This window comes from Rana temporaria, chromosome 2 (genome assembly GCF_905171775.1).
Source record: "Rana temporaria chromosome 2, aRanTem1.1, whole genome shotgun sequence".
NCBI lineage: Eukaryota > Metazoa > Chordata > Amphibia > Anura > Ranidae > Rana > Rana temporaria.
The window spans coordinates 259,588,904-259,606,363 of NC_053490.1; the positions used below are offsets into that span (position 1 = coordinate 259,588,904).

The following is a 17,460-nucleotide window of genomic DNA, read 5'->3' on the forward strand; positions in this document are numbered from 1 at the left end:
TTCCATGTTAAGTATGGCCGTCGTTCCCGCGTCGAAATTTGAATTTTTTTTTTTCCCGTAAGTCGTTCATGAATAGGGATGGACGTAACTCACATCCAAGTTAAAAAAAAATGACGTTGTTGCGACGTCATTTCGCGCAAAGCACGGCGGGAAATTTCTGGATGACGCATGCGCAGTTCATTCGGCGCGGGGACGCGCTTCATTTAAATGAAACCCGCCCCCAACCTGCCCAATTTCGAATCCCCCACCAGAAATACACTACGCCGCCGTAACTTACGGCGCAAACTCGCTGAGGATTCGAATATACGCCAGGTAAGGTACGGCGGCGTAGTGTATCTCTGATACGCTGCGCTGATCCAAATGTATGTGGATCTGGCCCATAATGTTTACAAAATAGGGGATAGTTTTATTGCATTTTTATTATTTATTTTTTTTACTACTAATGGCGGGGATCAGCGATTTTTTTCGTGACTGCGACAGTATGGCGGACACATCGGACAATATTGACACATTTTTGGGACCATTGTCATTTTCACCGAAAAATGCACTGATTACTGTGAAAATGACAATTGCAGTTTAGGAGTTAACCACTAGGGGGCGCTGAGGGGTTAAGTGTGACCTCATATGTGTTTCTAACTGTAGGGGGGCAGGGCTGGCTGTGTGACGTCCGTGATTGTCTTTCCCTATATCAGGCAACAGACGATCACTGCCACTGCCACAATGAAGAACATGGAGGGTGTGTTTACACACACCTCTCCCCATTCTTCAGCTCCGGTGACCGATCGCGGGACACCGGCGACGATCGGGTCCCGCCGGCGCGGTCACGTAGCTTCTGACCGGGTTGAGAGCGTGCCGCCGGCGGGGCACTTGCGACCCCACGGCTGGGCTTAAAGAGACACGTACAGGTACGTGATTGTGTCCTGCCGTGGCCATTCTGCCGATGTATACAGTGGGGATCGAAAGTTTGGGCACCCCAGGTAAATATTTGTATTAATGTGCATAACGAAGGGAGATTTTTCCATCTTTCCTTGGCTTCGTTATGCACATTAATACAAATTTTTACCTGGGGTGCCCAAACTTTAGATCCCGACTGTATCAGCGTTAGGGGTCCTTAAGTGGTTAATACAACTGACCCATTCTCCCTACATTTTGTCAAACCTAATAGTGCACCCACAGACCTCACTAGTTATACTTTAAAGGGGCAAAAATGTATTGAGTAATCCTATCCAGATGTTAATGAATAAGGGCTCAGTGTCAAATCTAGCACTACTATTTTTCCGGCAGTGAAGAAAACATAAAAAGTTTTTTTTGGAATCACTGAGACCCAGATCACCAAAAAATTATCTAAAACCTACTCTTCTGAAATAAAAACACTGGGGATGGCAAAATTCTGGGAAATAAAAGTGGTTATCTGTGTTGCGTCTAGTTTTAGCACAAACCCATAGCATATGTAAAATATCTTCATCTACATTTTGATCGTTTTGAAAGAGTTTGACCATTTTAAATAGAGTAAGCTTATCTCTTGAAGATATATCAGTGGTAAAGTTGAGGCAGAAAATTAATGCAAGGCATGTTCATATATGTTAGGGATCTCTCTATTCATTGTTACCAAAGATTGGTGAGCCTGGAGGTTTTTATCTATACAGTCTATTGATAAAGTGGTATTTACTGGGTTTCAGTAAAATACTTTGCAAAAAAAGGGGTCACAAAAGCGCACCATGCAGTCCCAATCATGGTTCAGTCGCATGTCCAAGTTAGACGAGCTCCTAATCCTTGTTTTAACTTGAAGAAGGATTTAAATGACCCTTAAGACTACAGTTTATATTTTAAGCCCACTGAAGGCCATTAGGAGCAGTCAGATTATTATTATATTATTATTAATAATAAGTCACAGCAAGACGCATAGCTATGACTAAACACTAGTTTCAGTGTGAAACGCATCAGCAGTTGGGTTCCATTTTACTTTGCTGTGACTTGTAGTGCTGTCCTTTTTTTTTTTTTTTTTTTAATAAAGGCTTAAATATGTTCAGAGTGCGGCTGTCCAGAGACAATTTTTTTTCCTGTTTTCATATGTTGGCGGGACTTACGTATGCGTTCTTTTCTGCGTGCGAGCACACGGGGACAGGGGCACTTTAAAAAATAAATAAAAAATGTATTGTTTATTTTACTTACATTTATTTATTCTGACACTTTAAAAATAAAAAAATAAAATTGATCACTTTTATTCCTATTACAAGGAATGTAAACATCCCTTGTAATAGGAATGTGACATGACAGGTCCTCTTTACAGTGAGATATGGGGTCAATAAGACCCTACATTTCACCTCTAGGCTGGGAAGCCTAAAATAAAAAAAAAACCATCCTGGCTTCTCAGCCGAGGCGGCGCCGTTTTTTTGAATGCAGAGACAGGGCGTGACGTCATAACATCGCGCCCGGCCTCCGACGATCAGAGACTCCGGCGACCATCTGGTCCGCCATAAATCTCTATGGTCAAGAATCGGGGCCGACGGGGCCTGTCACTGACTCACCGATCACAGAGGTGAGTCGGTAGAAGCACCGGAAGGCGGCAGGAGGGGGGATGTCCCCTTTCGCCGCCCGTAAAAATGATCAAGCGGCGGACCAGCCGCTATAATCTTTTCTATGGTGTGCAGAATCGTCGGCAGAAAATGACGATATCTGATGCCTGTAGCTGCAGGCATCATTCAGATATCACCGCACAAAGCCCAGGCCGTTAAGTTACGGCCAGCGGTTGTTAAAGCGGGGGTTCACCCATCAATTTAACAGTTTGAAAAAGCAGTTACATTCCTGGCATGCCGGGAATGCCAACTGTCACATTGGTTGTGCTCTCAACCAAACTGTCAAACCATCCAATGGCTGGTGTCATAACTGATCACATGTGCAGCATCATGGCAGTTGAAGATTAAACAGAGGCCAAGACGCGCCTTAGCAGCCGTCAATCAACTCCTCTTCGCTTAGAAACGCCCATTCCCCGCAGGATTCCCCGCTCGGAGCCGGAAAACAAGGGCTCATATAACGATAAGTACAAGTAAAAAAAAAAAAAAAAAACGCATACTGCAGATGTTAGCAGTATGCTACAGCTAATGTCAAAAAGTGGATTTTTTGGTGAACCTCCGCTTTAAGTGGTTAAAGTGCATGTGCTTATGTCCAAAATCAAAATTAATCCAACCTGAAAACCGCAAAAAAAATAACAGTGCAATTTATTTCCAATACGTATATATGTATGTGTGTGTGTATTTGTATTCAGCCCCCCTCGAGTCAATACTTTATAAAACCACCTTTTTGCTGCAATTACAGCTGCAAGTCTTTTTGGGTATGTCTATACCAGCTTTGCACATCTAGAGAGTGAAATTTTTGCCAAGCTCTGTCAAATTGGATGGAGAGCATCTGTGAACAGCAATTTTTCAAGTCTTGCCACAGATTCTCAATTGGATTTAGGTCTGGACTTTGACTGGGCCATTGTAACACATGAATATGCTTTGATCTAAACCATTCCATTGTAGCTCTGGCTGTATGTTTAGGGTCATTGTTCTGCTGGAACCTTTGCCCCAGTCTCAAGTCTTTTGCAGATTATAATGCCGCGTATATACGATCAATTTTTTTCAGACGGATTGCTCGCTTAAACTTGTTTTGCATACACACGGTTACACAAATGTTGTCGGAAATTCCGAACGTCAAGAACGTGGTCACAACACTACGACAAACCCAGAAAAATGAAGTTCAATGATTCAGAGCGTGCGTCAAATTGATTCTAAGCATGCGTAGGATTTTTGTGCGTCAGAATTGGCTACAGACAATTGGAATTTCCGACAAGAACTTTTGTTGTCGGAAAAATTGAGAACCAGCTCTCAAACATTTGTTGTTGGAAATTCGATAGCAAATGTCTGATGGAGCATAGACACGTTCGGATTTTCTGACAACAAGCTCACATCCCCCACATGGCTTCTCGCAAACTGCAAACGGGACTTCCTATGGATTTCTTTCAGCAATGACTTTCTTCTTGCCACTCTTCCATAAAGGCCATATTTGTGGAGTGCACGACTAATAGTTGTCCTGTGAACAGATTCTCCTACCTGATCTGTGGATCTCTGCAGCTCTTCCAGAGTTACCATGGGCTTCTTGGCTGCTTCTCCAATGCTCTCTTTGCCTTGGCCTGTCAGTTTAGCTGGACAGCCATGTCTTTGTAGGTTTTCAGTTGTGCAATACTCTTTCCATTTTCGGATGATGGATTGAACAGTGCTCCGCAAGATGTTAAAAGCTTGGGATATTTTTTTATAACCTAACTCTGCTTGAAACTTCTCCACAACTTTATCTCTGACCTGTCTGGTGTGTTCCTTGGCCTTTGTGATGCTGTTTGCTCACTAAGGCTCTCTAACAAACCTCTGAGGGCTTGACAGAACAGCTGTATTTATACTGAGATTAAATTACACACAGGTGGACTCTATTTATTAATTACTTGATTTCTAAAGGTAATTGTTTCCACTGGTTTTTAACTAGCAGTATCAGAGTAAAGGGGGCTGAATATAAATGCACGCCATACTTTTCAGATATTCATTTGTATAAAAACATTGAAAACCATTTATTTCTGTTGGTCTATCACATAAAATCCCTACAAAATACATTTATGTTTTTGGTTGTAACATGAGTGACAAAATGGGGAAAAACTTAAGGGGTATGAATACATTTTCAAGGCACTGTATGTATGTATGTATGTATGTATGTGTGTGTGTATATATATATATATATATATATATATATATATATATATATATATATACACACACACACACACACACACACGCATACTTACATACATACATACAGTGCCTTGAAAATGTATTCATACCCCAGCACCAGCTATCATGTAGCTCGTGGCCGAAATTGTTGGCACCCCAGAAATTTTTCCAGAAAATCAAGTATTTCTCACAGAAAAGTATTGCAGTAACATATGTTTTTCTATACACATGTTTATTCCCTTTGTGTGTATTGGAACAAAGCAAAAAAAGGGAGGGAAAAAAAAGCAAATTGGCCACACAAAACTCCATAAATGGGCTGGTCAAAATTATTGGCACCCTTTCAAAATTGTGGATAAATAAGATTGTTTCAAGCATGTGATACTCCTTTAAACTCACCTGGGGCAAGTAACAGGTGTGGGCAATATAAAAATCACACCTGAAAGCAGATAACAAGGAGAGAAGTTCACTTAGTCTTTGCATTGTGTGTCTGTGTGTGCCACACTATGGACAACAGAAAGAGGAGAAGAGAACTGTCTGAGGACTTGAGAACCAAAACTGTGGGAAAATATAAACAATCTCAAGGTTACAAGTCCATCTCCAGAGATTTAGATTTGCCTTTGTCCACAGTGCGCAACATTATCAATACGTTTGCAACCCATGGCACTGTAGCTAATCTCTCTAGGCGTGGATTGAAGAGAAAAATTGGTGAAAGGTTGCAACGCAGGATAGTCCGGATGGTGGATAAGCAGCCCCAAACAAGTTTCAAAGAAATTCTAGCTGTCCTGCAGGCTCAGGGAACATCAGTGTCAGCGACAACTATACGTCGACATTTAAATTAAATGAAACGCTATAGCAGGAGACCCAGGAGGACCCCACTGCTGACACAGAGACATAAAAAAGCAAGACTACAGTTTGCCAAAATGTAATTGAGTAAGTGAAAATCCTTCTGGGAAAACGTCTTGTGGACAGATGAGACCTAGGTAGAGCTTTTTGGTAAAGCACATCATTCTACCTTTTACCGAGTCTGTCTAGAGGCCCCGAATTTTGATTCACAAGAATTTTGCAACGAATTATCGGATTATTTCATTAACAAAATTGACAAAATATGTGAAAGTATTCAGCAAAATAGAACCTTCATTGACCCCCCTCTAAATCACAAAGCTAATACCCACATAAATCCCCCGCAATCAACTAATTTCACTCTAAAACCCATTTCCATCGATGCCACTAAAAAGATCATCGGTACTCTGCGAAACAGCACAGCACCCAATGATATCCTCCCCACTAAACTGCTGAAAGAATGTGCCGATATTTTGGCACCAGCTATCATGCAGCTCATAAACCAGTCACTCAAGGAGGGCATGGTGCCAACCTTGCTGAAACAAGGCATAATCAAACCAATCTAAAAAAAAGCCCACCCTTGACCCCAAAGACCCAAACCACCGTCGACCCATAACAGGCCTAAATGTCTTCTCCAAGGTAATGGAGAAAGAAGTTGTACAACAGCTACAACATTATTTAGACACCCATAAATTACTCGACCTGTTTCAATCGGGTTTCCGTCCTGGTCACAGGACAGAAACAGCACTGCTCAAAATATGGGATGATGCCCTCGAAGCAGCTGACGAAGGAGAATCTTGTCTTCTGGTACTGTTGGATCTAAGCGCAGCATTTGATACGGTAAACCACAAATTATTACTGACTCACCTAGCTGAAGTAGCTAGAGTCGCAGAATGTGATTTATCCTGGTTCTCCTCCTTCTTGGAAAACCGATCACAAATAGTGAAACTTGGTCCTTTCACTTCTGAAAAGCGCACGGTGTCATGCGGAGTCCCTCAGGGATCCCCTTTGTCATCTGTACTGTTCAATATCTATCTTCGCCCTCTTTTTGAAATCATTAGTAACCAGAAGTTACTTTACCACTCTAATGCCGATGACACACAACTGTATTTTCGCATCTGCAACAAAGAGGATCATTATCTCGGACTAGAGAAATGCCTTATGTTGATAGAAAATTGGATGACGAAGAGTTACCTTAAACTCAACGGTTCGAAAACAGAACTTCTCCTGTTTTACGCCAATCGAAACAAACATCCCGCAACAACATGGACACCCCCGCCCATTCTGGGTAAAACCATCACCCCTAGCACCAAAGTCAAAAGTCTCAAGGTCATTTTTGACACTTACATGACAATGGATGCACAAATAGGGTCAGTAGTCAGCGGATCGCACCATCTGCTGCGCCTACTACACAGACTCATTCCCTTTATCCCAAAAGAAGACATAGCAGTCGTGGTGGGAACAATTATCAACTCCAGACTTGACTATGCTAATGCCCTGTACCTCGGACTCCCAAAATACCAAATCGCTCGTCTGCAAGTCGTTCAAAATACGGCCGCTCGACTTGTGACTGGGAAAAAACCATGGGAATCAATCTCGCCTTCACTGAGATCCCTTCATTGGTTGCCAGTAATAGACAGAATCACTTTCAAGGCACTCTGTCTAACGCATAAGTGCGTTCAAGGAAATGCCCCCAATATCTATGCGAAAAATTAAAAGCTCACAACCCCAATCGCGTTCTGCGATCCAGCCAACCAAAATCTACTTCAGATACCCAAAGCAAGATACAAAGGAGAATGAAGATTTGCAGTCCGAGGACCCAGATTATGGAACGCTCTACCAACCAGCATCCGATTGGAGGTGAATTACCTGGCCTTCAGGAAAAAAATAAAAACCCATCTCTTCTGAGGGCAAAAGGGAATGGACACTAAGCGCCCAGAGGCGATTCAGTTTGCATGTGTTGCGCTATATAAGTTTCTCACTCACTCACTCACTCACCGAAAACGGAATGAGGCCTACAAAGAAAAGAACAAAGTACCTACAGTGAAATATGGTGTAGGTTCAATGATGTTTTGGGGTTGTTTTGCTGCCTCTGTCACTGGGTGCCTTGAATGTGTGCAAGGCATCATGAAATCTGAGGATTACCAAAGGATTTTGGGTCGCACTGTAGAGCCCAGAGTCAGAAAGCTGGGTTTTTCGTCCGAGATCTTGAGTCTCTTAGCAGGACAATGACCCCAAACATACGTCAAAAAGCACCCAGAAATGGATGGCAACAAAGTGCTGGAGAGTTCTAAAGTGGCCAGCAATGAGTCCAGATCTAAATCCCATTGAACACCTGTGGAGAGATCTGAAAATTGCTGTTGGGAAAAGGCGCCCTTCCAATAAGAGAGACCTGGAGCAGTTTGCAAAGGAAGAGTGGTCCAAAATTCCAGGTGAGAAGTGTAAGAAGCTTATCGATGGTTATAGGAAGCGACTGATTTCAGTTTTTGTCCAAAGGGTGAGCAACCCAATATTAAGTTAAGGGTGCCAAGAATTTTGACCAACCCATTTTTTTTGTTTTGTGTGACATTATGTCCAATTTGCTTTTTTTTCCCTCCCTTTTTTTGTTTTGTTCCAATACACACAAAGGGAATAAACATGTGTATAGCAAAACATATGTTACTGCCAAGGCCGATCGGCCCTATAGGCTCACTATGCAAGCCGCTTAGGGCCCCGCAAATTACTAGAGGCCCCGCCTGGTGAGAAGTCATTTTCGCCCCCTCACCCCGCTTCTCAACTCGCTGGCTGCATGGGAGAAGAGGTAAGAAGTCAGCACCCCCTGCTTCTCAATTTAATGTAAGATGTCATTTGCGACAGAAGAACACCCCCTCCCCCTGCTTCTCAACTTTCTTTAATGTGACAAGTCACTGTCGTCAGCACCCTCCGCTTCTCATTTTTAATGTGCCATGTCATTTTGCTTAGAGCCCCCAGGGAGGTCAGGATCGGCACTGGTTACTGCAATACTTTTCTGTGAGAAATACTTGATTTTCTGGAAAAATTTCTTGGGTGCCAACAATTTCGGTTATGACTGTGTATATATATATATATATATATATATATATATATATATATATATATATATATTCTATATAACCATTAGTATAAATCTGTCCTTGAATAATAAATGGCCTCTCCATGTGAACTTGCAGACTAAAGAATTTCTTCTGATGATTTTCTTCACAAAGACCATGCATATACAGCCAGTGAGACCATATCCCAATGCACACTGACCAGATAAGAGCAAACCCTTTAATTAAAAAGCAGGTAATTATCGCCGTTCCACCAGATCCTCCTCTTATACCACAAATGTCCCAGGCACTTTAGGAACTCTCGATCTGCGCCACATTAAAGTAGTTGTAAACGCTGAAAAAAAAAACTAGGAGCGCCGCCGCTCCGCTTTTCCCTGGAGCTGGTGTGCGCTCCAAATGCTGGATACGGCATACCGGATGGAACATAACGCGAAAGCAGGTGTAGCGAACGGAAGTCCCGCCTCTAAAACTACATATTATTGATAGAAGAAATTTGGAGGGGAGGGAGGGTAACAAACCCCGGGACTTTTGAACGGTGTCAGTGAATAAAAAATAATATAATAGATAGAAAAATATAATTTATTTGATGAAACACATACATAAAACGTGGAAGTAAACACAACCACACAGTACACAGATGTGCGTAGCTTCAGAGAGAGCCACATTCATGGCTTGTACATGGAATGCCCATTGCCCAACATGTTTCGCCCCGAACGGGGCTTCATCAGGAGCTTAATACAAGGCATGCTATAACGAGAGAATAATCATGTATGGGTAAATCAATAAAACATCAAGACAGTAAATAAATAACAAGCTCAATGTGTGATCAACAGTACTTAAAACAAGTACAATATGCATAGATTAGCGTTTTTTATCAAAAAAAAACAAAAATAAAGAAAAGGAAAATAATCACAATGAGTCTACAATGCAGAATACATAAATACATGAAAAAGCATTATATAATCAATGCTGGACAAAGACACTCACCCAGGAAGCAGCGGATCCACAGTGCGCAGCAAGAAGAAATATATTGAAATGCAATGAAGGTTAATAAAAGGAATATGGGAAATTTAAATTCCCATATATATGCCTCACAAAGGATGCCTTCCAGAAATTGATCGATCCCACAAAGAACCAGATGGCTGCAGTAAATAAAGCAAAAAGTATAAATATGTATAGATGCATTAGAATGCTTCAATCCGCAAAAAAATGGGGTGAAGAAATTATTGATTTTTATGTCAAAATGACAATTTTTAAATGGAGCTACAATACCTGAAAAGGTGTAACTTAAAGAGTAGAGTCAAAAAATAGAACTGACTGCAGGAAAGAGAGATCCTCAAGGCTTATCAGTCTCCATGGTCTCCTTAGACAGATAGAGCAATCAGAACCGTCCAGCCAGACTTACTGTTTGAAAACAAACAAACAGTGAGAGTCAAAAAAGCTGCACAGAAGGGTCAATATTGAAAATCAGGGCTAAACAAGCCAAAGTATTGTAAAACAATCCCACAGTCTGAGAAACACTCAGAGCACGGGAAAAGGGGTTTGGACGAAAGTCAACACATACCTGCAGTGGTGGAATATAACACAGCTGCACCTGCAGCAATAGATAGTTCCTGGGCTTGGAGAGCCCTGTCAGTGGTGTCAGCCGCAGCTGAGCTTTAAATACCCCCCATGAAGAGGGCTGGCGTCTGACATCGCCGACCAGGGGCGGGCTTAAAATTGATGTCATGTGACATCCTGCAGCCACTCAGCCGAGGGGAGGCGTGCCGACGCACATGACACAGCCGCTGCCCGCCCCGAAGGGGCGTGCCCAGCGCTGCGCCACATGCGTCCGCCCCCAAAAAGGCAGAGAAGGTGGCGCCGATGGTGCGGGCGCCATCTTGGAAGCTGGAAAGATTGCCAGCACATAATGCTGGCGTCCTTAGCAGCAGATGCCCCTCCTTTCTAAGGATGGGAATGAAGAAAGGGGAGGACACCGGAACCTAGAGGGAAGCAGGGATGGCACTCAGACACCATAAAGGGGATCACTCGGAAGGGAATTTGTGACCATTGTTCCCTGTTGCCGAGTGCGCCCCTAGTGCCCGTACAGCCAAATACATTGTGGGAGAGATCAAGGAGGCAGTAAAGTAAATGAGGGGCATATAAAATAGTATTATAGTATTAAACTATAAATAGTATTATTACATGTATGTTCTGCAGCGTGTATTTCTGTAACTAGTCATTTGCTACATCCCAATGGTAGATCATTTGCTGGACATCTTCACCAATCTTGCGGACATCGGGTCCAAATCTATGCAGCAGTTTAAATTTGATTATTTCAATTTTTACTATCATTAATTTTTGAGTTCTGGATTCAAAACATTTAAAATCATTTCCATTTCGTTTATAAGCTAGGACCTTTTTCTCAAATTATTATTTTTATTTTATATGCCCCTCATTTACTTTACTGCCTCCTTGATCTCTCCCACAATGTATTTGGCTGTACGGGCACTAGGGGCGCACTCGGCAACAGGGAACAATGGTCACAAATTCCCTTCCGAGTGATCCCCTTTATGGTGTCTGAGTGCCATCCCTGCTTCCCTCTAGGTTCCGGTGTCCTCCCCTTTCTTCATTCCCATCCTTAGAAAGGAGGGGCATCTGCTGCTAAGGACGCCAGCATTATGTGCTGGCAATCTTTCCAGCTTCCAAGATGGCGCCCGCACCATCGGCGCCACCTTCTCTGCCTTTTTGGGGGCGGACGCATGTGGCGCAGCGCTGGGCACGCCCCTTCGGGGCGGGCAGCGGCTGTGTCATGTGCGTCGGCACGCCTCCCCTCGGCTGAGTGGCTGCAGGATGTCACATGACATCAATTTTAAGCCCGCCCCTGGTCGGCGATGTCAGACGCCAGCCCTCTTCATGGGGGGTATTTAAAGCTCAGCTGCGGCTGACACCACTGACAGGGCTCTCCAAGCCCAGGAACTATCTATTGCTGCAGGTGCAGCTGTGTTATATTCCACCACTGCAGGTATGTGTTGGCTTTCGTCCAAACCCCTTTTCCCGTGCTCTGAGTGTTTCTCAGACTGTGGGATTGTTTTACAATACTTTGGCTTGTTTAGCCCTGATTTTCAATATTGACCCTTCTGTGCAGCTTTTTTGACTCTCACTGTTTGTTTGTTTTCAAACAGTAAGTCTGGCTGGACGGTTCTGATTGCTCTATCTGTCTGAGGAGACCATGGAGACTGATAAGCCTTGAGGATCTCTCTTTCCTGCAGTCAGTTCTATTTTTTGACTCTACTCTTTAAGTTACACCTTTTCAGGTATTGTAGCTCCATTTAAAAATTGTCATTTTGACATAAAAATCAATAATTTCTTCACCCCATTTTTTTGCGGATTGAAGCATTCTAATGCATCTATACATATTTATACTTTTTGCTTTATTTACTGCAGCCATCCGGTTCTTTGTGGGATCGATCAATTTCTGGAAGGCATCCTTTGTGAGGCATATATATGGGAATTTAAATTTCCCATATTCCTTTTATTAACCTTCATTGCATTTCAATATATTTCTTCTTGCTGCGCACTGTGGATCCGCTGCTTCCTGGGTGAGTGTCTTTGTCCAGCATTGATTATATAATGCTTTTTCATGTATTTATGTATTCTGCATTGTAGACTCATTGTGATTATTTTCCTTTTCTTTATTTTTGTTTTTTTTGATAAAAAACGCTAATCTATGCATATTGTACTTGTTTTAAGTACTGTTGATCACACATTGAGCTTGTTATTTATTTACTGTCTTGATGTTTTATTGATTTACCCATACATGATTATTCTCTCGTTATAGCATGCCTTGTATTAATCTCCTGATGAAGCCCCGTTCGGGGCGAAACATGTTGGGCAATGGGCATTCCATGTACAAGCCATGAATGTGGCTCTCTCTGAAGCTACGCACATCTGTGTACTGTGTGGTTGTGTTTACTTCCACGTTTTATGTATGTGTTTCATCAAATAAATTATATTTTTCTATCTATTATATTATTTTTTATTCACTGACACCGTTCAAAAGTCCCGGGGTTTGTTACCCTCCCTCCCCTCCAAATTTCTTCTGTCAATATGGGATGTGGTGTCCTGATATTGATCTCCTATGCCTCACGTATCCTTTCTACATATTATTGATGTTGAGCAATGCAACTTGGTCACACTACCCAAGACCTCTTATTGCATGAATACATTACTCTGCCAGCCAGAATGCAATATACAATTGATAGGTTTTGGGAGATATAATCAGCGCTGCAGTTAGAGAGTGAAGAATATTTTTGTCCACTTTAATCACAAATTGTGTCTGGTAGGTTATATTAGAATAACATTATTCCACTGTTTAACCTATTTGAATTGTTTTTCTTCAATCTATCTGCAATATATATTGATTGTCATTTCACATTTCTGTTTTTATATAGAAATATTGAAGCTCCATGAGGTTTGTTCCTTTCCTTCACCTGCATTACCACTGATGTTGCATATAAAATATCAGTTTTGCTGCCTTGTATCTCCATCTTGGCTGAAAGTGCGGAGCGACCCTGTACACTTTTTTGAGCAGTCTTGAGCATACAACCTCTACTGTCTGTAAACAAGCTTGTTTTGTGAAGATTCATCTCAGAGGTATTTAAAGGGAATGTAAATACTAAAAAATATATATTTTGAAAGCCCTCTTTATTCCTCCTTACCATGTCCTTCCTCCCTTTCTCTCTAGCCCTCTCCCTCTTACCCCTTGTTTCCTGTGGAACCCACTTGTTTAAAGTATTACTAAACCCAGAATCTGCATTCACTATATCTGGCCTTCCACAGTACACAGCATGGAAAGGCAATTATTTTAGTAAATATAAACTGATAAATACCATTTCTCATTGGCAGTAAATAGCAGCCTTGTGTCTGTCTGGACAGTGCTGATTGGCCCTGTGCTGATCACATGCACCCTCCCAAGATAAAAAAAAAAACTCTCTAGCAATACACACCAAACTGAGCATGAAAAAAGTCATACAGAATTTTTTCATCGAATATTTCGACCGTGTGTATGCCCAATGTTCTCTTTTTTTCCGACGGAAAAAAATTCTATTGGAAACAATTTGAAGCATGCTCAGAAGCATTGAACGTCTTTATTTTTCTAGGCTTGTCGTAGTGTTGTACGTCACCGCATTTTTGACGGTCGGAATTTGGTGTGTCCGTGTGTATTCCGACAGAAAAAACGGTCGTGTGTACTCGGCATAACACACCTCCTGTGTTAGTGAGACTCAACTCTGGAGGAACAGCAGACAGCAGCATTGTCAGTCTAGGGGTGCTATTGTTAAATGTATTACCAGATTTAGAACCAACTAATAAATGTAAGTCTCTGTCTAGTGATAGAGTGAACACAGACACTGAACTAGCAGTGGAGACCTGACAAGCCACTGTACCCTACCAGCAGCACACCCAGATAGATTTGATCAGTCTAATTATAATATGAACTGCCCATCTGATCACCATTGATCTGAATGTTTCCAGTGGCAGAACATTTATACACCATCATATTTTCTGAACTTGTATAGGGGAACTCTAAATCTCTTCTTTTGTATGTTAATATATTCATATGTTTATTTGTGTCTTTTGCCAATATATGTTCATACTATGTATATGCCTTAACATATTTTCAGTGTTTGAATGTATATTAGAAAATTATCCCGTAAAATCGGACCCCTTAGCACACAGGCATGCAGGTTATTGTCACACAGACCAAGCATTCTTATCCCTCAGACCTACTGGATAAGGGTGTTTACTGAAGTCTAAAGGTGCCATTAGATGACACAACTGTCACCTGTTTCTGCTGAAATCAGCATTATTATATATCAGTCTTTTAAAGGTACCTTAGCACCTGTCCAAACAGAAGCAGTTTCACTTACAGACCTTCATTATTTTAGATTTATTGGGCAGCACAGTGACTGAGTAGTTAGCACTTACGCCTAGCAGCACTGGGGTCATCGGCTTGAATCCCAACCATGACACTACCTGCCTGGAGCCTGTATGTTTTCCCTGTACCTGTGTGGGTTTCCTCCAGGTACACCGGTTGCCTCCCACTGTGCAAAGACATTCTGGTAGGTTAATTAACTCCTGTCTAAATTGTCCCTAGCATGTATGAATGTGAGTTAAGGACCTTCAATTGTAAGCTCCTCGAGGGCAGGTACTGATGTCAATGTATAATATATGTAAAGCACTGGGTAAATTGACAGCGCTTTATAAGTACCCGTATTAATAATTTTGCTTTGTAAGCAAATTAAATCTAAGGTTGGAGCATACATGTTTTCAAATCTGTGATCTTTTACTACTGTTACTATTTTCTCTGACATTTTCTGTTATATTTGTATGCCTACAGCAAAAAAAACATACACAGAATACACATAGTTTGCTTTCATTTTGTTTTAGAGAGACCCTGTCACCAGGCTATTAATTTCAACAGAAATTTCCTATAAAATGATATTTGCATTTATCTGCCAAATATGTGCATTTGTCAAATCTTTCCTTAAGTAGACACCCAAAGCCCTGAAATCGCTGCTGGGCGCCACCATTTTGCATGGCATGTCAACACACCAACATACTGTCATTAAAGTGACACTCTATACAGTATTCCCCGTCATTGATCCCCAGCATCTACATAAAAGGTTACGTAGGGAGGTGCTTTTTACAGGGTGGTTTGATATGGTTATTATATCCCGTGCAGGAGTAAAAAGCTTATGACCTGTGCCCGTGTGCAAAACTGCCCTTTGGCACTCAGCATTACCTCCTGTGATTTCCCTAACCCAGACACTAACCTCCTATGGTCACCCCAGGGTGCTTTCATGGAAATTTGCCTCTTCCATTATGAGTGACTCTTCAGGAACCAATTAATACAGGAGCACTCCTGGGTACAATAACCGTTTATACTCTGAATTATGATTGGTTGCTGTATGAAACACTACCACTAGTAATCTGCATTCTCCTAAATGGGAATAACCTAACTACTATATTGTACGCATTCAGTTTTGAACAAGATGTTTCCATTTGCATTCTATTTGAGAGGATACCTTCATTCCCAATACTGAAGTGTTGGATGGCAGGTGAATTCAGATAGTTTCAGAGAAATTTAGGCCCTTGATAAAATAATTTCCCTGTTTATTAAAAAGTAAGATAACCTGCAAAGAAGCGTCTAAAAAAAATTGGAGCAGATAAGTGCCTGGTTTGCAGCACACGGAAAATAAGGATGAGAGATAGATTTCTGTTTCAATACAATGAACAGGGATGAAACACGTCCCGCTTGCAGCAGTGGCAAGATGAAATTGAAAGTAGAGGGATTTTTTGTAGCTCAGCTCTACATCTTTTTGCATTCCTCAGGCTGTCCCCAGAATAAGAATAAAACAAGGATTTGCTAGGGAACAGTAAAACTACATAAACTAGAGAATTAGCCAGATATATTTAGTATTAGTTACAGTTCTCAAAATAAAAAGTAATAATGTTGAATGGTAATGTCACTTCTGTGAAAAAAAAATATAATATGTTGTAATGCTATGTTGTAATTTACTGTTATTAAAAATTACCTTCCCTTTTCAATCTTCTGTACACTGTTGAAGCCCCCAGAAATATAATTTCCTGCTTGTGTGATTGGCTCATTGATTTTCCCTGAAATCTGCACTAAGATACTAGTCAAAGTAAAGGCACCCCCTGCAATAGAAATGTTAGTTTTGGTGAGATACTTTAAATGCTTCTAGAGGAACGCAGAATGGAACTTTTCTCGTTAGAATAATCTAATAGAGCGTGCACCAGCTAAACCAGTCCCTCCCATTCAGATTCAGTGTGCAAAGGGGAACAGTGAAACAAACAGCTACTGTATTTCTTCAGAGCAACAAAAAGTAGGAATTTGATGCAAAGTGTATACAAAAACTGTCAGTGAACATTGATCACCCAGAGAGGATTGTTTTTTTTTTTTCTCAACAAATGTGCAGTTACAGTTTTTAAGTAGTCTGGCCTAATGGAAAAGCATGCTTTTTTTTTCAATAGCTCTTGACATCACTAAATACAATCAATTGACACCTTTACTTACTTTTATTCTCAGATAGTGCTGATAATATGGTGGAAATGGAGAATGCCTTGCATAATTTGGGTCCAATACAGTATACAGTGACATTTCTTTCCAACAGACATCCAAATGATATCAAACATTATGTACTGGACAGGAGGGCTTAGCATAAGAAGCTGGGCAGAACATACTGAACAGAATTCTGGATGTTGAGCAGTATGCGCAGGGGAGGAGCTTGAAAGCTTTCACTCTATGCAGGAGGTTGGAGGTACACTGTGAAGCGGGTGAGGTGATGAGATGAGAAAGGATGGGTGATTGATTATTGTGGATATGGGGATGCAAGAGATGGATATGTATCAGTGTATGGGGTAATTGGATAGGGAGGGATGTCTGACAGTGGAACAGTGATGAGGCTGGGGAGAAATATTTAATAGTAGAAGGTATGAAATGGCTGGGAAGAAGGGAGTAACATGGGGGGTGGGTTGTAAGGTGTAGACAGGATTATGAGGGGAGGCAAGGTGGTTTTGAGAGTGATGTGCTGTTAGCTGGGTGATGAGGCAGCCAAGGTGGGTTGTTGGAGGGGGGGGGTGGTTGTTGAGGCAGAATTTGTGTGTGTGTGTGTGTGTGGTGATGCTGATTTACTGGGAGCAGTGGCTGAAAGGATGCAATGTGAGCTGGTGTGGGGTGTGCTGTAAGTGGAAGTGTGCTGACTACGGAGGTATGTGCTCCTAGGTGAAGGTGG

The 17,460-nt window shown here is 41.7% G+C and overlaps 1 protein-coding gene across 2 annotated transcripts in view; it reads left to right on the forward strand.

The window, feature by feature from the left end:
• LOC120926691 (ras-like protein family member 10B) overlaps positions 1-17,460 on the forward strand; it is a 115,852-nt gene that overhangs the window by 54,072 nt on the left and 44,320 nt on the right. The window contains exon 2 of one of the 2 annotated variants that reach the window (XM_040336838.1): positions 13,096-13,297. The exons of the other annotated variant lie outside the window; for it this stretch is intronic. The gene's annotated coding sequence lies outside the window, so the exon portion shown is untranslated. The remainder of the gene's footprint in view (positions 1-13,095; positions 13,298-17,460) is intronic. 2 annotated transcript variants of the gene reach the window in all.